Here is a 20,806-nt window from a genome sequence, read left to right as displayed (position 1 = left end):
TAATACCGGGCCACCTTAAATTCCCTCACACCTTCTCATTAGTGTCTTTGTTTTGTAAATGTGTCAATCAGTACAAGCAGCAAGCAGCCTCCTCACTCATCCCCCCACTGACCTAGCTGATGTCAGTTGTTAAATACTCAGAGCTCAAGTCTGTTTATCCAGGTGTGAGGTACCTTGAATTGTACAGGGTAAATAATATATTGTTATTTGGAATACATACATTCATGTGTATTCTGCATCTACAACAATCTAGGTAAATGAAGGATGACAGGAAATGCGAGGCAAGAAATGTTGAACACATAACTAAAACATAAACTTTTTTCATGTTATAGTAATAATGACAAAATGCTTGACGTGAAGTGTATAATGTGTGAAGACTGAAGTCCAAATATCAAATAAACACTTTCACAAAATGTATACCAAAACAAATGCACTTTTATTGAAGAATATAACCAAAGAAAAGGAAATCATTACACTTATTTATCCCTCTTAACACTTCCTTTGGCTGTTTATAATGTTGACAATTTCTTTGAAATGCACAAGTGCTCAGAAATGTCTTTATCCACCACTTAGCCGTACAACTTGAACCCTAGTATACACCTCCTAATCCACCTGTACACCCTGAACCTCATTAGCCAACCTCTTATCTGTACATCTTGAACAACTAATATTCAACCACTCATCTGTATAATGTGATCCCTCATATTCACAAATATCTTGACTCATAAGTAAAAGACAGAGCCTTGGTATACATCAAACACCATAATAACAGAAGCTGTGCTCTGATGAGTTTCATGATTCGGTTGTCCACTTAACAAAACTAGTTGTTCTGATAGTGAGCTAATTTGTGATCTTTAGAGCCGGCACTCCTTCCTCTCATGAATTTGTATGCTGCTCACTTTGTTATCTCTCACTCACCATATTTGTATCCACACTTCCTTTGCCAAAAATGGCTTTTATAAGTACATTGTAATTGGAAGCTGAGGCCTAACTTTGTAGCGATGGGCACAAAGAAGGAATCTGTCCTGAAGGGGATGCCAGAGCACACTGACACACACTTTCAATGACACATACGCACATCAGTGTGACTCAAAATTCTATGCACTGTCAACTCTCTGGAAATTTCACAGTGTTCTATTTCTGATATTAAATTAAAGTGACATATTTTATCACTTGCATTAATGCTGCCATTCTTAAAAGTATTCATTATCTTCTTCTTCTTCTTCTTTTGGCTGCTCCCATTAGGGGTTGGCACAGCGGATCATCTTCTTCCATATTTTTCTGTCCTCTGCATCTTGTTCTGTTACACCCATCACCTGCATGTCCTCTCTCACCACATCCATAAACCTTCTCTTAGGCCTTCCTCTTTTTCTCTTGCCTGGCTGCTCTATCCTTAACATCCTTCTCCCAATATACTCAGCATCTCTCCTCTGCACATGTGCAAATGAACGCAATCTCGCCTCTCTGACTTTGTCTCCCAACCGTCCAACCTGAGCTAACCCTCTAATGTACTCATTTCTAATCCTGTACATCCTCGTCACACCCAATGCAAATCTTAGCATCTTTAACTCTTCCACCTCCAGCTCTTTCTCTTGCTTTCTGGTCAATGCCACCGTCTCTAACCCATATAACATAGCTGGTCTCACTACCGTCCTGTAGACCTTCCCTTTCACTCTTGCTGATATCCGTCTGTCACAAATCACTCCTGACACTCTTCTCCACCCATTCCACCCTGCCTGCCCTCTCTTTTTCACCTCTCTTCCACAATCCCCATTACTCTGTACTGTTGATCCCAAGTATTTAAACTCATCCACCTTCGTCAGCTCTACTCCTTGCATCCTCACCATTCCACTGACTTCCCCCTCATTTACACACATGTGTTCTGTCTTGTTTCTACTGACCTTCATTACTCTCCTCTCCAGAGCATATCTCCACCTCTCCAGGGTCTCCTCAACCTGCTCCCTACTATCACTACAGATCACAATGTCATCAGCAAACATCATAGTTCACAGGGACTCCTGTCTAATCTCGTCTGTCAACCTGTCCATCACCATTGCAAATAAGAAAGGGCTTAGAGCCAATCCCTGATGTAGTCCCACCTCCAACTTGAATGCATTCGTCACTCCAACGCAGACCTCACGACAGTCACACTTGCCTTGTACATATCCTGTACAACTCTTACATACTTTTCTGCCACTCCCTACTTCCTCATACAATACCACAGCTCCTCTCGAGGCACCCTGTCATATGTTTTCTGCAGGTCCACAAGGACGCAATGCAACTCCTTCTGGTCTTCTCTATACTTCTCCATCAACACCCTCAGAGCAAACATTGCATCTGTGGTGCTCTTTCTTGGCATGAAACCATACTGCTGCTCACTAATCATCACCTCACTTCTTAACCTAGCTTCCATTACTCTTTCCCATAACTTTATGCTGTGGCTCATCAATTTTATCCCCCCGTATTAACTACAGTCCTGCACATCCCCCTTATTCTTAAATATCGGCATCAGTACATTTCTTCTCCACTCCTCAGGCATCCTCTCACTTTCCAAGATTCCATTAAACAATCTGGTTAAAAACTCCACTGCCATCTCTCCTAGACACCTCCATGCTTCCACAGGTATGCCATCTGGACCAATGGCTTTTCCATTTTTCATCCTCTTCATAGCTGTCCTTACTTCACCCTTGCTAATCCGTTGCACATCCTGATTCATTATCTCCACATCATCCAACCTCTTAACTTTCTTGTTCTCTTCATTCATCAGCCTCTCAAAGTACTCTTTCCAACTGCTCAACACACTCTCCTCGCTTGTGAGTACATTTCCATCTTTATCTTTATTACCCTAACCTGCTGCACATCTTTCTCAGCTTGGTCCCTCTGTCAGGCCAGTCAGTACAGGCCCTTTTCGCCCTCTTTAGTGTCCAACTTCTCATACAACTCATCATACGCTTTTTCTTTAGCCTTCACCACCTCTCTCTTCACCTACCGCCTTATCTCCTTGTACTCTTGTCTACTTTCTGCATCTCTCTGACAATCCCAGTTCTTCTTTGCCATCCTCTTCCTCTGTATACTCTCCTGTACTTCCCCATTCCACCACCAGGTTTCCTTTTCCTCCTTCCTCTTTCCAGAAGTCATGCCAAGCACCCTTCTTGCTGTCACCCTTACTACATCTGCTGTAGTAAGTAAAAGTATTCATTATGATTTACTTTCTAATACCCTCACAGCTTCAGAAATTTGGTTTTATATTTTACTCTTTCACTAAAGTGTGCCACATCATTATTTTGTTTGGTTTTCCTTAAATATTATAAAGGTATTCACTTCATAACTCACCTCAGCATAGATATATTGCAATATTTTCACTACTTACAATTTTCTGCAAATAATGCACAAAACATCCTTCTGTACACTTTTTAAGGACACAGTAACTGTTACAGCAGTTGAAACAAGGTCAGACTTGTGCACGTGTCCACATTGACTCATTGTGGGTCTGTTTTGAATGAACCATGTGTCTTTGGAATGTGAAAGGAAACCACATTCGGATTTGAACACAGGAAAAGCCACAAAAACATCATACAGAGAATAACTGGCACTGCTGAGGTCTTAGGCTTGATATGTGATCATGATCCATTCTGCTCATTACCTACCCCATTTCTTCCAGGTCAGCCACTCAGATTTGGAAGCTTATCCTGTCCACACTCCATCCATCCATCCATTTTCCAACCCGCTGAATCCGAACACAGGGTCACGGGGGTCTGCTGGAGCCAATCCCAGCCAACACAGGGCACAAGGCAGGAACCAATCCCGGGCAGGGTGCCAACCCACCGCAGGACACACACAAACACACCCACACACACACTAGGGCCAATTTAGAATCGCCAATCCACCTAACCTGCATGTCTTTGGACTGTGGGAGGAAACCGGAGCGCCCGGACGGAAACCCCAGGTCTCCCAACTGCGAGGCAGCAGCGCTACCCACTGCGCCACCGTGCCGCCCCTGTCCACACTCCTGTCTTTAAAATGCTGTACAACTATGACAAAATCAAACAGTACAGGACTCAATTTTTATTCTCAATGTAATTAAGGCATCTGCTTTATGAAAATGCTCTTATTAATTATATTATTTTTATATTTATTTCAACCATAATACAATTATAAATGAGCCCTCTTTTTTAATTAAATCTGTTGTTCCCCAGAAACTAACCCAGTTCCTTTTTTAAACCTTGCAACTGCATTCTAGCATTCAGGAAACTGAGAACAGAGCAGAAATGCAGGATTGCTATTGAAGATACAAGTCACATCATTTTGTAGCAGATGGCAGCACATAGATTTCCCTTTTTTATTTACTATAAAGCCTGAGATACTAAAATCCCCATAAAACTCAAAGTTGAACAGATAGAGCTAATAATATAATCATTCAAAACACCTGCAAACTGTGCAGATGGGCAATTTTGGTGTGCAGAATCATCAGCAAGGGCCCGCCTTCCCATATGGGCAGCTCCAGTGGCCTTGGACTGAGCGGCTTGCGCATCCTGTTCTTTCAGACAACCTGCAATGAACATATGTAGGCTTTTTATAGCGCAGCAGCAGTGTCAATCCACATTCATTCAATGAAATCTTAACCAGGAGAGTGCTCCTTCCCTTACAATTTGCCAAAAAGGTGTCACAATGTATTTAAATGCTCATATCAGAGTATGGATGACCATTTTAAAGCCAAACATGTTTGCACAGCAGAAATTCAGGATGGTTTCACTTCACATTCTGTGCATCCTTTTTCAATTTTAAGCTTGTGCAATTTAAATAAGGATGTTTGAAGCATACAGGCTTATGAAGCACTATAGCTTATACTGTACTGAAACATACTACAGTATATTAAACAAATAAGCAGAACGTTTCAGACATTTCAGTTTACATAATCTTTTGAAACTTGCAGCATCCGGTGCAAAAGCAGTTTAGATTCTTAATCTCTTTCTGACCATCAAAATGCCGTTACTGGACATCAGACCTAAGGATGACTTGTGTCTCTATTTAAACTCCTTGTTTAATCTGATTTTTTTTTTCACCAGTTTCAGGATTTCTAAAGATATTGCTGAGCATTTTGATTTTATAGACCCTAAACCATTTTGAACTATTACTGCTGCATAAAATGCACTTAGAAATATAATTAGACTAACTAAGAACATGCCACCTAGGAGAGCAAATGCACTCTTGTGTAACAATATGTCACAACATTAATGCATTCTTTTCACTTTACAAGTTAATTTTGAATTTACAAACTGAGTCCAAGACCAAGTAAACAAGAAGTCATTTACAACCAGTAATTAGCCTCTAATTAACTATTGGTTGCACCCACTGTGCCCTTATGACAGCCACATTGAACATTAGAGCTGGAGGGCAGTGGAGTGTTTAGCACTGTGGCCTCACACACCGAGAGTCTTGGGTTAAAATTCTGGCCCATCATCTATCTGCATCAACTCTGTATAATCTCTCCATATCACATGTTTTTTTTGTTTTTTTTTTACACAAATACTTAAATAATTTTTTTTTTATATTCGTACAAAATAGTTCATCACAACCTCAACAGTGTTTCAAAAAAAGAACATGATGAAGTTTTAGGGAGTAGAAGTGACTGCTTCAGAGATTAAGTTTATCTTTTCATCTTTGATATGATCTTTGTGCAGTTTTTTTTTTTTTTGGAGTGTTTCCCGATGAGTTGATCGTGGTAAGTCCCGACAATGTATTCCTAGATGAAGAAGAATGGTACAGTGGTTAGGACAGGCTGAAGAAAAATAAATATAGTATAATAATGCAGTATTCTTTGCTGCAACATATTTTTGATACAAGTAGGAGACATGTTTGCATTTTTTTCACACCATACAGTATATGCATAGTGTAAAAGGAATAACAGATAAAAGGTTGGGGCTCCAAAGGTCACCCTGTTTAATGTACAGATGAAAACTAAAAAAAAGGCAAATCAAAAGGAGCACTCAAGTCTTCACAGCTATCCATGAACTATTCAGGGCTTCTGGTTGTGGGAGCTCCATCCTCCTGAGAAGCTGGTCCAGAAGTGAATGCTGTCTTCTTGGTAGCCAGCAATATATATATATATATATAAAATCTCTCTATATAAAATCCAATGTATGTCTGTCTGTATGTTGGTCCACTTTTCACAAGAGAATTGCTTAACTGATTTAGATCGGGTTTTTTCCAATAATTTGCTTGAACTTTCCAGTTGATTTTGCAACCTTTCTCATTGTGCTAAGTATCATAGTTCACTTGCGTGAATCCGAGAGAGACGCAGCGGGCCAAGGGGAGGGGGTCACGGCCTTCCTCACTCACGCACCAGCCTCGGAGAGTATCTTACATTCAGTTAGCTAGCAAACAAAAGAACTACTTAACGGATTTACTTGAACATTTGGGTTGATTTTGCAACTTCTGTCATCGTGCTAACAATCATAGTTTGCTTGCAGGAGCAATATATATTTGTGCTAATCTGAGACAGAGGCTGCAGGCCAAGGGACAGGGGAAGCATGATGTCAGGAGTGGGGAGTCGGACTACCTCTGTGTTTTGGAGTGTAACTTGCCTCCATTTAGTTACTGATACCTTTTTGTTTATTGATTTTAAAAGTTTGTCCTTTTTCACTGTTACATGGGCGGAACCATGGGGAATGACTAGTACAGTATACTGTATACAGTATATATATATATCTATAATAATAAAAGGCAAAGCCCTCACTGACTGACTGACTGACTCACTCATCACTAATTCTCCAACTTCCCGTGTAGGTGGAAGGCTGAAATTTGGCAGGCTCATTCCTTACAGCTTACTTACAAAAGTTAGGCAGGTTTCATTTCGAAATTCAAAGCGTAATGGTCATAACTGGAACATATTTTTTGTCCATACACTGTAATGGAGGAGGCGGAGTCACGTATCGCGTCATCACGCCTCCTACGTAATCACGTGAACTAAAAACAAGGAAGACATTTACAGCACGAGTCACACGCGGGAACGAAGGTAAATGACGTTAATTTTTGACTGTCTTTTAATACTGTGTAAGCATACATATTAACACATGTGCAATTAAACGTGTGCATTTACGGGGTGATTTCTCAGGCTTAAAAGCTCACCTTTTATCAAACGCGGGAAGAAAGGTAACTGACGTTGTTCACTGTCTTTTAATACTGTGTAACCATACATATTAACACATGTCCAATTAAACGTGTGCATTTACGGGGTGATTTCTCAGGCTTAAAAGCTCGCCTTTTACTAAAAAGGTAAATGCAAAAGTATCTTCAATCAGTTTATTGAAACGCTCCCGTTAAGGATTGCAATAACATATTCGCGAGATAAAAGAACGAAGTAGGGGGAAATGGAGGAACAGCCGCAAACAGCGAAGAGCAAAAAATTAATTAAACAATTGAGAACGGAGCGAGTTAAGCATACAAGCATGTTCATAAGGGAAACAAAGCACGGTGTAAAACGTAAGTTTCAATTAAGTTTATAGAAACGCTCCCGCTGCGGATTGCAATAACATATTCGCGAGATAAAAGTTTAATGAGAAGACACGAGGTATAAACGAACCACACGCCGTGGCGCAACGTTAGGGGCAACAGTTTCAACCATTCTATGATCTGCTTCTCGCAACTGAAAGACGGCACATGGCGGATGTTAGCCGACTTGCTGACCGCAACGTTAGGGGCTTCAACTATGGCGCTGACGCCACATCTCAGTGCCAACACTTTGCAGACTGTACTTAAAAGACACGCCCTCCTCACTGGACAGTTTAAAACACCAATCAAACTAACGATGACATCAAGTATTACCCAATCCAAAGTAGGAAAGGAGGCATCTTCATAAAATGCGTGTGGGATGATTTGCATGAGACGCTGCTTTAAAAAAAAAATGATAAAAAAAATATGGGATAAATCCCGTCCAGTATTGATTCAAAACGGGACGCGCAATTTCATTCTCAAACGCGGCACGATTCCGTATTTTAAAGGACGGGTGGCAACCCTACAGTGCCAGGTAACCACCCATACAATCAGATTGTGATTCAGACTAGGAATGCAATGAATGTAATTACCCCGATCTACATACAAGGCGAAAGTCTTGCAACATTCAAAGATGATGGTTTGGGATAAGTACACCATACAACATAAAAGAGCTTATGAAGCCTTGAACCGAAAAAAGCAAGATCTCAGAGATCGTAAAAAAAAAAATAGGAGGTAATGTCGTTTTACTCGCTGTAGATTTTAGTCAAACATTACCAGTTATTCCACGAGGGAGACCAGCAGATGAACTCAACGCGTGTTTAAAATCCATGCTTCTCCCACGCTCGGTTATATGTCGCGTGTTCTCGGGTAGGTGCACCAAAAAATTTATACATTTAAGCATGTAATGGGCAAACAAAAAATGAGGTATACCCGAAGGCACTGCAGTAGTACTTCATGTAACTTTACTTCTTAAATGTTAATGTTTTACTGTTTAATAATTTATACGCTTCTTATATGTTGTTCAAATTCTTTTATCAAAATACCACTGACAGCACAATGCCCGATAACATGGAGTGAATACACCATACGCATCCGCCCACGGCTGCCCTGCTGTGCGCAGATAGGAGTTGATTCTACAATAAAATAAAATAAAGATAAAAAGAGTAAAACAATCATCACCCATAAAGCGGATAGTAGACGTGACGTACTATATGTGTACCACATTTCAAGTGTATAGGTGAAACGGTTTGCGAGCTACAGGTCATTTAAAATCCTGGACAGACACACAAATTGCCACGGTAGCAAATTGCAGAAGAAGATTTAACTGTTTAATAATTTATATTTATATGAAATGTGCTTCTTATATATTACTTCATATTCTCATATGATAATGATGTTAATGTTTATATTGATTTCTGTGTTATTAAAACTGCATGTATTTGTATATATGTATATATATATATATATATATATATATACTACCAAAATACCCGCGCTTTGCAGCGGAGAAGTAGTGTGTTAAACAGGTTATGAAAAAAAAAAGGAAACATTTTAAAAATAACGTAACATGATTGTCAATGAAAGCCCGTTTCAGTCAGTAAGTCTTATGTGTGTGTTTATGTATGTGTGTATATATATGTAGATGTGTATATGTAGATTTGTATATATATGTATATGTATATAAATGTTTATGTGTGTGTGTATATTATATATATTATATATATATATATATATATATATAAAAGACAGCAACAGTTATAACAATGACAACACAATTACATTGACAATCATGTAACGTTATTTTTAAAATGTTTCCTTTTTTTTTCATAACCTCTTTAACACACTACTTCTCCGCTGCGAAGCGCGGGTATTTTGCTAGTATATATATATATACTGTATATACAGAATGAACTGGAAAAGGAGGGCCTTGCAGGCTCAAACTGGATATGAGGTTGGGCGACTTCTGGGAGGGTTGCCTCCACTCCAGAAATTGAATTGGAAAACGGGTTAGTGGCTGTGCTTCTTTTATAGTTTTCCCAATGTGTTTCCCTTCATCAAGACCAGTGTGACAATAGTATGCAACAGTGCTAATGTTTGCAGTAAACATGGAACTGCAGAAGCATCTTACAGATACTTGCAAAACACAAATACTTTGCTGTTGCTGCAGAGATTTCTTTGCTTAATGCTCTGTGTTCATATAAGTTGGGCATTTTGGTTTATCTTGTTTTTCTTAATGTTATAGCAAAGAGTTTAACACAAAACATTTGATTATTAAAATCACATGCACCACCAATGTAATGTAATCAGAGAGAAATTGGAGAAGCCAGAAGCTTCACCTGAAATCAGTCTTTATATTCAGCTGCAGGGTTCCACTTTGAGACAGTTTGTTTGCACCTATAGTGAACTGACCATCTATAATGGGGTACAACAAGCAAATGTTCTTAATAAAATAAGGCAATACGCAACATCCTAACATGTTTTTTTTTTTCCCCAAAGGTTAACTAATATGAAACCTGAATCAATATTTGAGAACTGAATACTGTTCAACATGTCGAACATAGTGGAAGGGCACAGGGCATGTACTTTCCCTGAGCTGCAGGATGGAAGTATTTTTCTCCGGCTGCTCTGATTTGGGCTCCTGTGTGGTTGCCTGGGAGTTGTAGTTCAGGTGGGGAGTCCTATTGTGGACCTCAGGAACTGCCAGAGGAAGCTCCAACGATAGAGCCTCACTGATAGTTCGGGTCTAGCTGACTCAGATGTGTTTACATGTTGTGCTCCTAGAGGGTTTATTAAAAAAAAAACTCCAGAACTCAGCCAGGGCAGGTTAACGTCAGGAGGAAAGGAGTGGCAAGAGCTCACTTGGTGTGAGTAGAAGGAAGAAAATAAGATATTGTGTGGAAGTTTTTTAGTGAAAACTATTTTCTAATAAAAATATTATGAACTGTTCAATGTGTTGTGATATATAATAATATTACTCAAGTATTGGAAAAAAGACATACCTTAGGATTTCTGATAAATCACAACATTTAAAGTTCCAGAGAGACTGCAGTCTTGGTCTGTACACATTCTCTATGTGAGTTTTTCTCTGTTTTTTTGTCCCACACCTTGAATACAGTACAAATGGATTAGGGCCGGCAACAAAAAAAATTGCCAATCGATTTTAGCACCATTTAGTGTACCTTGTAATGGTTTGGTATATTGTCCCAGGTTTGCAACTGTCTTGTGCCCAATGTTGCCAGCATAGGTTGTAAGGTCTGTGTGACCCTGAAATTTAAAGAAGGATATTTCTGACTTAATGAAGGAGGTGGAGGTGATATCACAATTCCTCACTTTTTGCCAGATCTCCGTTGAGTTGACTTTAAAAATATGACATCATTTGCCTTCTTTAAATACAATCATACAGGTAGCCTGTACTCAGTCCGAAAGATAGTTTATCAGGTTTAAACTAATAAAAGTTATTTTGCAAACATACCAACGAATAGAGAATAAAAACAAATGCTCTGACCTGATGATTTGGAGAGGTACATAGTGATGGGAGGGGATTCATGGGCAAATGAGCCCATACGGTACGCATGGATGCTTCTTCATTGCTTTATGTACTATATAGGCAGAGGAGCACTAGGACTGTCAAAGGGAATGAGTTTGGTATACTATATTTATATTACACATTCAAATTCTTCCACCAATTATTAAATTCCATCAATTATGAAATGGGTATACTGTATCATCAATTAAAACAAAAATATTTCAGTCCCTGTACACTACACCAGCAAACTCACATTTCTTCTTTGTGTATTAAGTGCACAATGTAAAAGGGTCTTTCATAGTGCAGAGTAGTGAAGTTGTATTAAACACACTATAACATAATAACAATGCTTAAACTGCGGTGGGCTGGCGCCCTGCCCAGGATTTGTTCCTGCCTTGCGCCCTGTGTTGGCTGGGATTGGCTCCAGCAGATCCACGTGACCCTTTGTTAGGATATAGCGGGTTGGACAATGACTGACTGACTGACTGACAATGCTTAACATATTGAGTGGATATAAACACTTTTGTCAAAAATCAGTGGATTTTCAGTGCAGTCTATTTGGCTTTGTCTCTGTCAGGATCTTATGCTGTTTGAAACATTTTGAAGATTAGTTCCAAATTTATTTCTTTGAACTTATTTTTTTTTTGTTGTTGACATTGAGTACTGCATATTGGGAGAAGGATGCTAAGGATAGAGCTGCCAGGGAAGAGGAAAAGAGGAAGGCCTAAGAGAAGGTTTATGGATGTGGTGAGAAAGGACATGCAGGTAGTGGGTGTAAGAGAACAAGATGCAGAGGACAGAAGGATATAGAAGAAAATGACTGGAGTAGCCGAAAGAAAAAGAAGTTGACATTGTTTTTATTACATACTTGATGACGTCATTCAGTGCTACTATAATTTCTGGAGATGCCCTGCATTAGCATCAACTGGTGACACAGTAGACGAAATCTTATTTGGGAGCAAGTGGTCCTCTGATGCATTTCATGTGACCTTTAAAAATAAGTTCTCTCTCACATGCAAACAAATATGTATTTTTTTTAATTCAACTATTGAACACATGACTATAATGCTCTTTATTTTAGCACTTTTGTAAGTATGATCTTTGTTTTGACAGTTTTTTATTTTAGTAATAAAGAAGTTAAAAGTCCAGCCACCTTAAAAGAGTTTCAAAAGACTAGCACAAGAGAATTTGTTTGTAATTATCCTGAACTCTGAGAGTCATGCTTACAAACTATCTGGGTGATGATGCCAAGAGACACATCTTTCAGTTGTCATATGGTAGCAATGGTAGGCCATGGTTTTTAAATAAGCACTGAAGTGCACAGGTCGAGTTCTCAAGTTGACCTGAATCATTTACTTAAAATGGTGTCTTTATAGACCAGGCCTCAGAAATTATGTCATCTTGGATGCCGGGACCGGAAGTGGTGTTTCCTGATGGAGCCCGAACTGGAAGTGACGTCTTTCGGGGCACCGGAACCAGAAGTGACGTCTTTGCAGAGAAATCAGGTAGGTTTTCCCATATCTGGTTTGCCGAGGAAACAGAGGAGCGTTTAGTGCACCCCGCCGCCTCTTGGTCTGGTGTGGAATTACCTACTTTCGGTCCACTCAGCATCCTCCTATTCGCACGTGTGTGACAAAACAAAATAGCAATACAGTAAATTAATATTCATGAAAATAAAAAATATTAACACAGTCAAAATGGACATATGAACACAAGACAAGTGTTGAACATCATTAAGGAGGAACAAAATCCCTAAAACATGAACATCCTGATTTGTGAGGTCATAGCCTAAGTATAATGTTGATTGCCAGAAGGTTAAAAATGTCCTGTAACGAAAACTCTGATATTATTCCAGGAAGAGCAGAAACTCAGTGTTAATTTGGCATTAATCTGTAGTCACTGGTAAAGCTCATGCGTGTAAGAGTAGTAGTTTTTAATAATGATTTAACTAATGTAACTTTAGAAACTGCTACACCTTTCATTGTAAAAGTACACAAGTACAAGATCACACAGCAATTGTGAATGCTTGGAACATTATTGTTATTGAGTTACAAGGACAACGCAGTAGCTGAATGTGCTTGCAGCATTTAGTAGTTTAAAACAATTAGAAATAATTTCTCAGTCATGTTTTTAGAAAGTAAGTGAAAATGTCCCAGTAAATGTGCTTAAAGCAGAGCTAAAAAGAGTCCTGGTTGTGTTGCTCAAGCAAATTTACTTCTTTTCCAAATGTGTTTTTGTATCTGACAACTACAGTCCTTATTGCCCTTAAATAAGAAACACAGGCACAATATGGTAATTTTAATAGCACCGTTTGAATTATCAAGCCATGCCATCTCATAATTGTATGCCATGTGTCATGGTAGTTCTTAATAACATAGGTTTTGATGTTCAGTACAGATTCTGTGTTCAGACAGAAATAGTTTTTTCCTTTTCATATGGTTCCTAACTCCACTTTGCAGAGCATGAATACTGCCTCCCTCATCATCTCACACCCTGTCGCTTATTCCACACTGCCACACTAAATTGTCTTAAAGGTGTGTGACATATCTCTCTATCACTCATCTTGTTCCCTGCAGTAAAATTCCTACTATGCTGAAGGATAAGGGGTTCCCAAAAAACATAAGAAGTCTTGTGACCTCTTGTGGAATCCATGTGTAATGTGCTGAATTTGTCATCCTGGTAAGAGACAGGCCTACTGCAGGTACTATGCTCTGTGATTATTGTATGACTGTGCTGGTTTAAACCAACACTGAAAGAGGAAAGCTGAATAGAAATCAAATATACAAACGCCTTTACCTGTATTTCTGCAACAGGATTCCTGACCTTTTAAATTGTCACTGTAGGTTTTATTAGCCACGCATTATTTCATTTATGCCACTCAATCTCTGACCTGACACTCTTCTATGCATATTTTCAGAATTATAAAAATTCACCTCAGCTTCTTCCTCACTTGTATAGGATAAATGAATAAAAAATAACTCTCCCAAATGAGGAATGTGTTTTTCTGACAGATCGCAACACCATTTGTCTTGCAATAAGGCTTTTTAAAATTGGCTTGAAAGGCTCAGGCAAGTTAATCTTCCTCCTCTTATTTCTACCTAATTTATAACTTTATTTAATCATCTTGTAAAATGCAATCAGAAGTTTCCTAAAAAAATTGCTAATGCCTATTTTGGAAGCTTCTTTGAAAAGTGTTGGGCAATCAGAAATGATGAATAACAATTAAATGATATGGCGGTAAAGCTAGGCAGTAAAGGACAATGCTGACTTGATCTGGAAGAATACAGCTGAGCTATATCAAATCAAGCCTAATTTACAAAGCAATATTTTGAAGTATAAAGGTTATATTAGCATGGACCATGATGATGCTGGCATTAATAAATATTTGTCTTAAAAATGAAACAATTTTTAAAATATAAAAACAACTTTGGATCTTTTTTTATCTGCTCAGTGTTCTCTTCTTTATTCTGTCATTTGAAAAAAAATTTCTTTTAGCTTGTTTACTTGAACATTGTGTGTCTTCATTAATCCATCTATGCATCCATCTGTCTTTTCATGTAAAATCTCTAACCAATTGTGAATATTATTTTTTCTCTGAATAAAGTAAAGGATTTTTTAAATAAAATAATTTAGTACGGTTCCCAGAAAATCTTGGCTGCCACTCTGTCAATGAGCATATACACACTAAGACCCATTCACATGTGCTTGAACTTTTCAGCTGTGATGCTGGTTGTGCAGGTGGCACTTCATTGAACGCAGATGCAGTAAAACTCATAAGTCCTGTAATTGGTCAACAGCTATATTGGTTGAGCAGTGGGCCAATCATTGAGCATATAGTAGATGGGCTAAGACCCATCCGATTGGTCAAGAATAGACGCATATGTAAATGTCATGAAGTCTGACCTTCTAATTCACTAAGTAGACACTAAATAATGTGCATCAAGTATGTATCAAATAAAAAGACTTTAATTGTTTCAGTGCATTACTGGTTATACAGTACTGGTGTGCTAAAAAAACCCAGCATGTAGTTGATTCCAGTAGAGATTCTTCTGGGTGCCTGATTAGTTTATGAAAAGGAAGGCTAATTTCTAAAATCACTCATGGGAGTAATTAACATATTTTGCAAATAACGTATTTTGCAGTATTATGAATGGTGCAGGCATTGCCTTTTTTATTTCATTTCATGCACTGGTACTTTCAGGGGAACCAGATCTCTCTTTTTTATCATTCATTGAATTAAAAAGAATCTCTAAATAACCTTGATCCTTATGGTTTAAATCATATCAGATTCACAACACAACTCTTTCCAGTTGTTTCTTAAACTACCAGTATGCATTAAATAATTTACAGGCCACTGAGGTTTTGCTACACAATAGTTTAAAAAATATTACACCCGTGAAAGTAGAGAAAAGCCAAGCAAAATGACACCTTTTATTGGCTAACTAAAAAGATTATAATATGCAAGCTTCCGAGGCAACTCAGACCCCTTGAAATAAAAGAGTAGTGGCTGATTAGGCAGCGATAGTCTCACGGACACATACCTTCATGTGGAGTGTCAACAAACAACAAACGCACAGAAGACCATCTTGTTTCCACAATCTAATACTTGTCACAATTCAGTTACCTACAGGGAAAATCAGTATGGAAGCGATTGATAGCTCTGGATGTCTCAGGATGTCTCTTCTTCTCTTTCCACTGGGCACTGGAAATACATAGATCAGTGGTGAGTGATGTCTGTCCTGGAGGGCCACAGTGGCTGCAAGTTTTTTCAATTATTGCTGAAAAATGACTAATTGCTCAAGTGACATACAGTATTTCTGATTCATTTTTGTTGTCTCATTTGTTAAGGTTTTGAATTCTTAATTGCTTATTTTAGTCCTAAGCAGCTGCATTCACTGTTTTTTAATTGCTCCTCATTAGCAATAAGATGCAAATAACAAAGGGACCAGAAGTTCTCCATCTAACTTGTTTCCATTTTCAACAGAGTGTATTCATTGTGCACCATTTGGTTTAATGAAATACTTAGAAGAAAAGTAAAGAGAAAAAAAGTGAAGAAATGAAAATTACTTATCCATGTTAGATAGATAGATAGATAGATAGATAGATAGATAGATAGATAGATAGATAGATAGATAGATAGATAGATAGATAGATAGATAGATAGATAGATAGATAGATAGATAGATAGATAGATAGATAGATAGATAGATAGATACTTTATTAATCCCAATGGGAAATTCACGGCTTGGATGATATGCTTTAAGATTGAGGGAAGAACTGCAAGTTCAACAAAGAAATATTGAGGCGGCAGTCGAGCCGTCCCAACAAAAACAGACATAAGTTTGTGGGTCTGGGTGCAAATAAAACAGAAGAGTCCAAAAAACTAAAACAATGGAGCCATCAGGCTTTGTAGTCTCTGCTATCAGTCACCAGATAGGAGCTCCATCCTCTGGTGCGCTCTGTTCACAAAGTGACGCCTCCTTAATTTTAGCTGGGGAGACTGGAAGGGGTGAAGTCAGTTGTCGCTACTGAGTATCTTCTCAGTACTGTGGAGGGAATAGAAGGGGACATAGTTAGCACCAGTGCCCTCTCTTGACGCGGTTTAGAAATACATACTTCAGATGAGCCATGGGAGTGATCCACTGACGGGCATGCATGACACCATGGAAAGGAAAAAAATGACAATTTAAGAATGATCTGACATTGCAAAATTAAAATACTAAGAAGTCGATATATTAAATAAGGCCTGTTATTGGCAAGGATTGGTTTTCAGTTAAGCAGCTGGGTTGGAACAAAAACTTGGCAGCCACTTTGGCCCTCCCTCTAATGTTCCTCACCCCTGACATAGACCATTACATTTCCGTGGGGAGAAACCATACCTAATGCCACTCAATAGAAGGGCAGCCCTTTCTGTTTTTGACTTCTCCAAGAAAGTATAAAAATGGCAGCAAATGAAGACGAAATTCAGGATACCTATCTTCACAGAACAGAAAGCAATTCTACCTAAGAGACTGCTCCTGGCAAGCTCTTTTGCCCCTATGGTCATAGCACCAATATGCTAGCACATGACTGAACTAAACCCCCATTATTGCTGTCACCAATGCATTTGTGCACTCACCTACACGTGTAATCGTTCATTTATGTAAAGAGGACTCATGATTCAAATTTTAGAAAAGAAACACATGGGGCTCTGAATTTCTCAGTACACTGTCCCTTCTCGGAGTATACCAATGATGTGCGAATATGCAGTTGTAGGTTAAGGTCTATGTCATATGCTTTTTGGGTATTTTTGTATGGACAAGAATTATTTTGTAAATGATGTGAAAATTCCAGTTTGAATTTTTGTTTAAAAACCGTTTTTAAATAGCCTTAGACTCTTCTATTCACATCACAAGATCAAATATCTGATGCCTGTTTTCCACCAGCTTGCTTTGTTAATACTCTGCACTCTTTTTTTGCAATATCCTGTCCTTACCATATGATGTTATGTTCCATTCTTTTAGTTTCCAGTGTTCATATTTTTTAAACTCAATGCAAGTGTAACATCTTACAGATTTATGTGTTTATTAGATGCATCACCTGTATGTTGTGCATTTGTTATGCTTAGTCTATTTCACGAGTGTTCCACTTCTGACTTTCCTTGGCTATGTATGTTACAGGTGCTGGTTAATTTCAGTTTACCAGTGAAAACCTTAGCAGGGCTGTTGTTACTGAAGCCCTGAGGATTTCATTACAATGTGTAATTTCCAAATCAGTAAAACATCCAGTACTATATGACATTCATATTAAGATTAGTGACCCCCTTCTCTACCCATGTACAGAGAGAATAAAAGATTTGATATGAAGCAAACCCTCAAAAATAATGACATACCTAATGATTCTGCATCTTCAGTTAATAGAGGACAATGATAAACACATGTCTGAATATAAAGAACATTTGCACTGCTCCTCATAAAGTGAGTTTAAGCAGGATATTCTTTTCTCATTATGTTATGGAAACTGGATTAGTATTCTTCTAGATCGGCAAGATAAGACAGCATGCTAGAAGTGTAGTATAAGTTATCACAATAGACTGTTTATTAAGCAGTAATGCTGCAGTAGACATTATTGTAAATGTAGGACTGCCTAATAAATAAGTAAAGATTTTATTCCAATAAAGTTTTAGCAGGGGACAGTCTCAAACATGTGATCCAATGGAGCAAGTGTCTGACAACACAGCTAATAAAATCATTAATTCCATGTTATCTAATAAGTACTACAATGGAGCTGCAGAGTGGCGAATTTCACTGTACATTATACAGAACAATACTACTACTGTTACTACTACTACTACTACTACTACTATTACTGTTACTACTACTACTACTACTACTACTACTACTACTACTACTACTACTACTACTACTACTACTACTACATGTTGGATACTTTTTGGATAGAAGTGAGAGTGAAAGTTGGTAGTGAAATATGTGTGTGTAATATATAATTGATACATAATGTATCACCCAGCCTGTATTTTATCCATTTGAGTTCCATTCATTATCCATAAATCCCACTGAAATGCAACGATCCAAACAAATTTTAGTGGCAGATAAAACCTAGAATTTCTATAATATATAGTTAGATAGATTAGGACTTTGGACCAGGTTTGTAAATTGCATGCAATAGAAAAAAATATTTATGAAAGGTTATATTTGAGGCACAATTGTTCAGATTGTGCAAATATGCAGTATCATTTACAGTACTGCAAAACCCACTTACATAATTCTTAATTCATACTCTGTCTTTGATTTGCATACAAATACATTTGCTGGTACCTGCTTTAGATAGCCCTTGTCTTCAGCCAAATCCTGTATTAATTTGTCACTAATTAAAGCAATTGATTACATAGGAAGAGTAAATGGACCAATTAAGGGCAATCATATATATTGCTGTATTTGTCAACAAACTGTAGATTCCAAAATTTGAGCAGTGGATTAGAAAATTGAGTATTTTCTGATAATGCCTTGCCAATATAAATGAAATTAGTCCTTTAGAATATGTCTCCATTTACACAGTACACAACAATATATAATAATCAGCTATACAGTACTGTATTTCTGATGCATTCTTCAGTTGTATTTTAAATTTACATTTGTGTTTATTGTACTTGAATAGTATACAGTCTTCTGCCTTAGGGCTGTTTGCATGTCATTTTAAGATGATGACAATTTTTTCTATATTTTCAGTCAATTTTTAATCAATTTAATACACTAATGAGTTATACTTTTTCCATATAAATATCTAGGCATGTTTCTAAACTCAGATGAGGAAGAAACTGACCAGAAAATGAACACGTGTAAAACAGCATTGGATTTTGATTAAACATTGATAGCACATGCAAAATGCCATAGACTATAAATCAGATAACAGTAATATAGGTACTGGAATATACTGTAAATAAAAATGATAAAGTGTGATCTGAGGGTTTTGCCCAAAAATTACTTTTTTGTAATAGCTTCTGTGTGAATGTGCACAGTGACGAGTCCACTATGATCACTATGATATTTTTTTCATAAAGTTTTCTTAATAGTTCAAATTGCCACTAATATTTTATTAATATCTAATAGTTTTAGTTACTATATATAAAAAGTATTTACTTATTAATTTTTACTTTCCATGTTTCACCTAAAATACGCTTTTTTGAACTTTAATTACTGAACAGATTTTGCTTACTCTGTGTAGTCCATGAATCTGCCTATCAGTAACATCGAAAAATTGTATAAGCAACTTTATCATGTTGATATCTAATATATTTTTTGATAAATAAGAAGAAAGTTAAGTACTGATCCCTGTGAGGCCCAATTTCAGATATCACCTAATTTGAAAAAAAGACCTGTACACCATGGTGGCTGTTTCCAGTTTTCAAACTATTTCTGCACTCATCTAGGTGTGCCACTTTGAAGTTCTGCCACATATATTTTGAAGAGCAACCAATAAAGAAGAACCATAACAAAACATTTTGTAATTGAAGGTGGCTGCTATCAGAAGCTATAACTGCTACTGAACAATTTTATTGGATGCTTCTTTTAGTAAAATAGAATCTTCCATGCTTTCGTCAGTGGTGACTGCCAATGCACTCTGCCTATAATAAACAGTTTTAGTATGATCTTTTATGATTTTTTTAGATAAGGGTGTTGTGTTTTCTTCCTTCCAGTCCTCTATAATTTGCAGCTTGTAATGACTTCTGACAAACACATTTTAAACATCTGCTTATATTATGTTTTTGGACTACATTAACCTACATTTTGTCCAGTCCAGATGAATTTCCTTGTTTTCAATCTTCATATCTTTGTAAAAAGCGTTCTCCAATTTTTTAATTTTTATATTATCGCTGTGTCAATGTTTGTTTCATCTCTACTGTATACAGGGCCATCTTAACACATGGGCTTGCTGGGCAGTTGCCCTGGGGCTCCACAAGCATAGAGGCCCAATGCTAATCTATGTATGAGGTGACTTGCTGAGTGGTTGTGCAGGTAGGGGCCCCAGTGCACTGCCGGGGCCTATAATGCTGTTAAGACAACCCTGGCTGCATGACGGCTTCAGCATTTTGTACGTCAGTGCCCATCTATGTAATACAAAGATCTGAATCACATACTAATACTTTTGTTTCCTCATCTGACCCATAAATAGACTGGGTCGCGCTTAACCAAGCTAGGTCAAAGGTGGGCAAAACAAGGGACAACCTATTTAGATGGAGCCTCACAACAAGCACTGAATGTCCCTGTGGTGAGCCCACCCAAATAA

This window comes from Erpetoichthys calabaricus, chromosome 9, assembly GCF_900747795.2.
Source record: "Erpetoichthys calabaricus chromosome 9, fErpCal1.3, whole genome shotgun sequence".
Classification (NCBI taxonomy): Eukaryota; Metazoa; Chordata; class Cladistia; order Polypteriformes; family Polypteridae; genus Erpetoichthys; species Erpetoichthys calabaricus.
Note: the sequence above shows the minus strand (reverse complement) of the source record.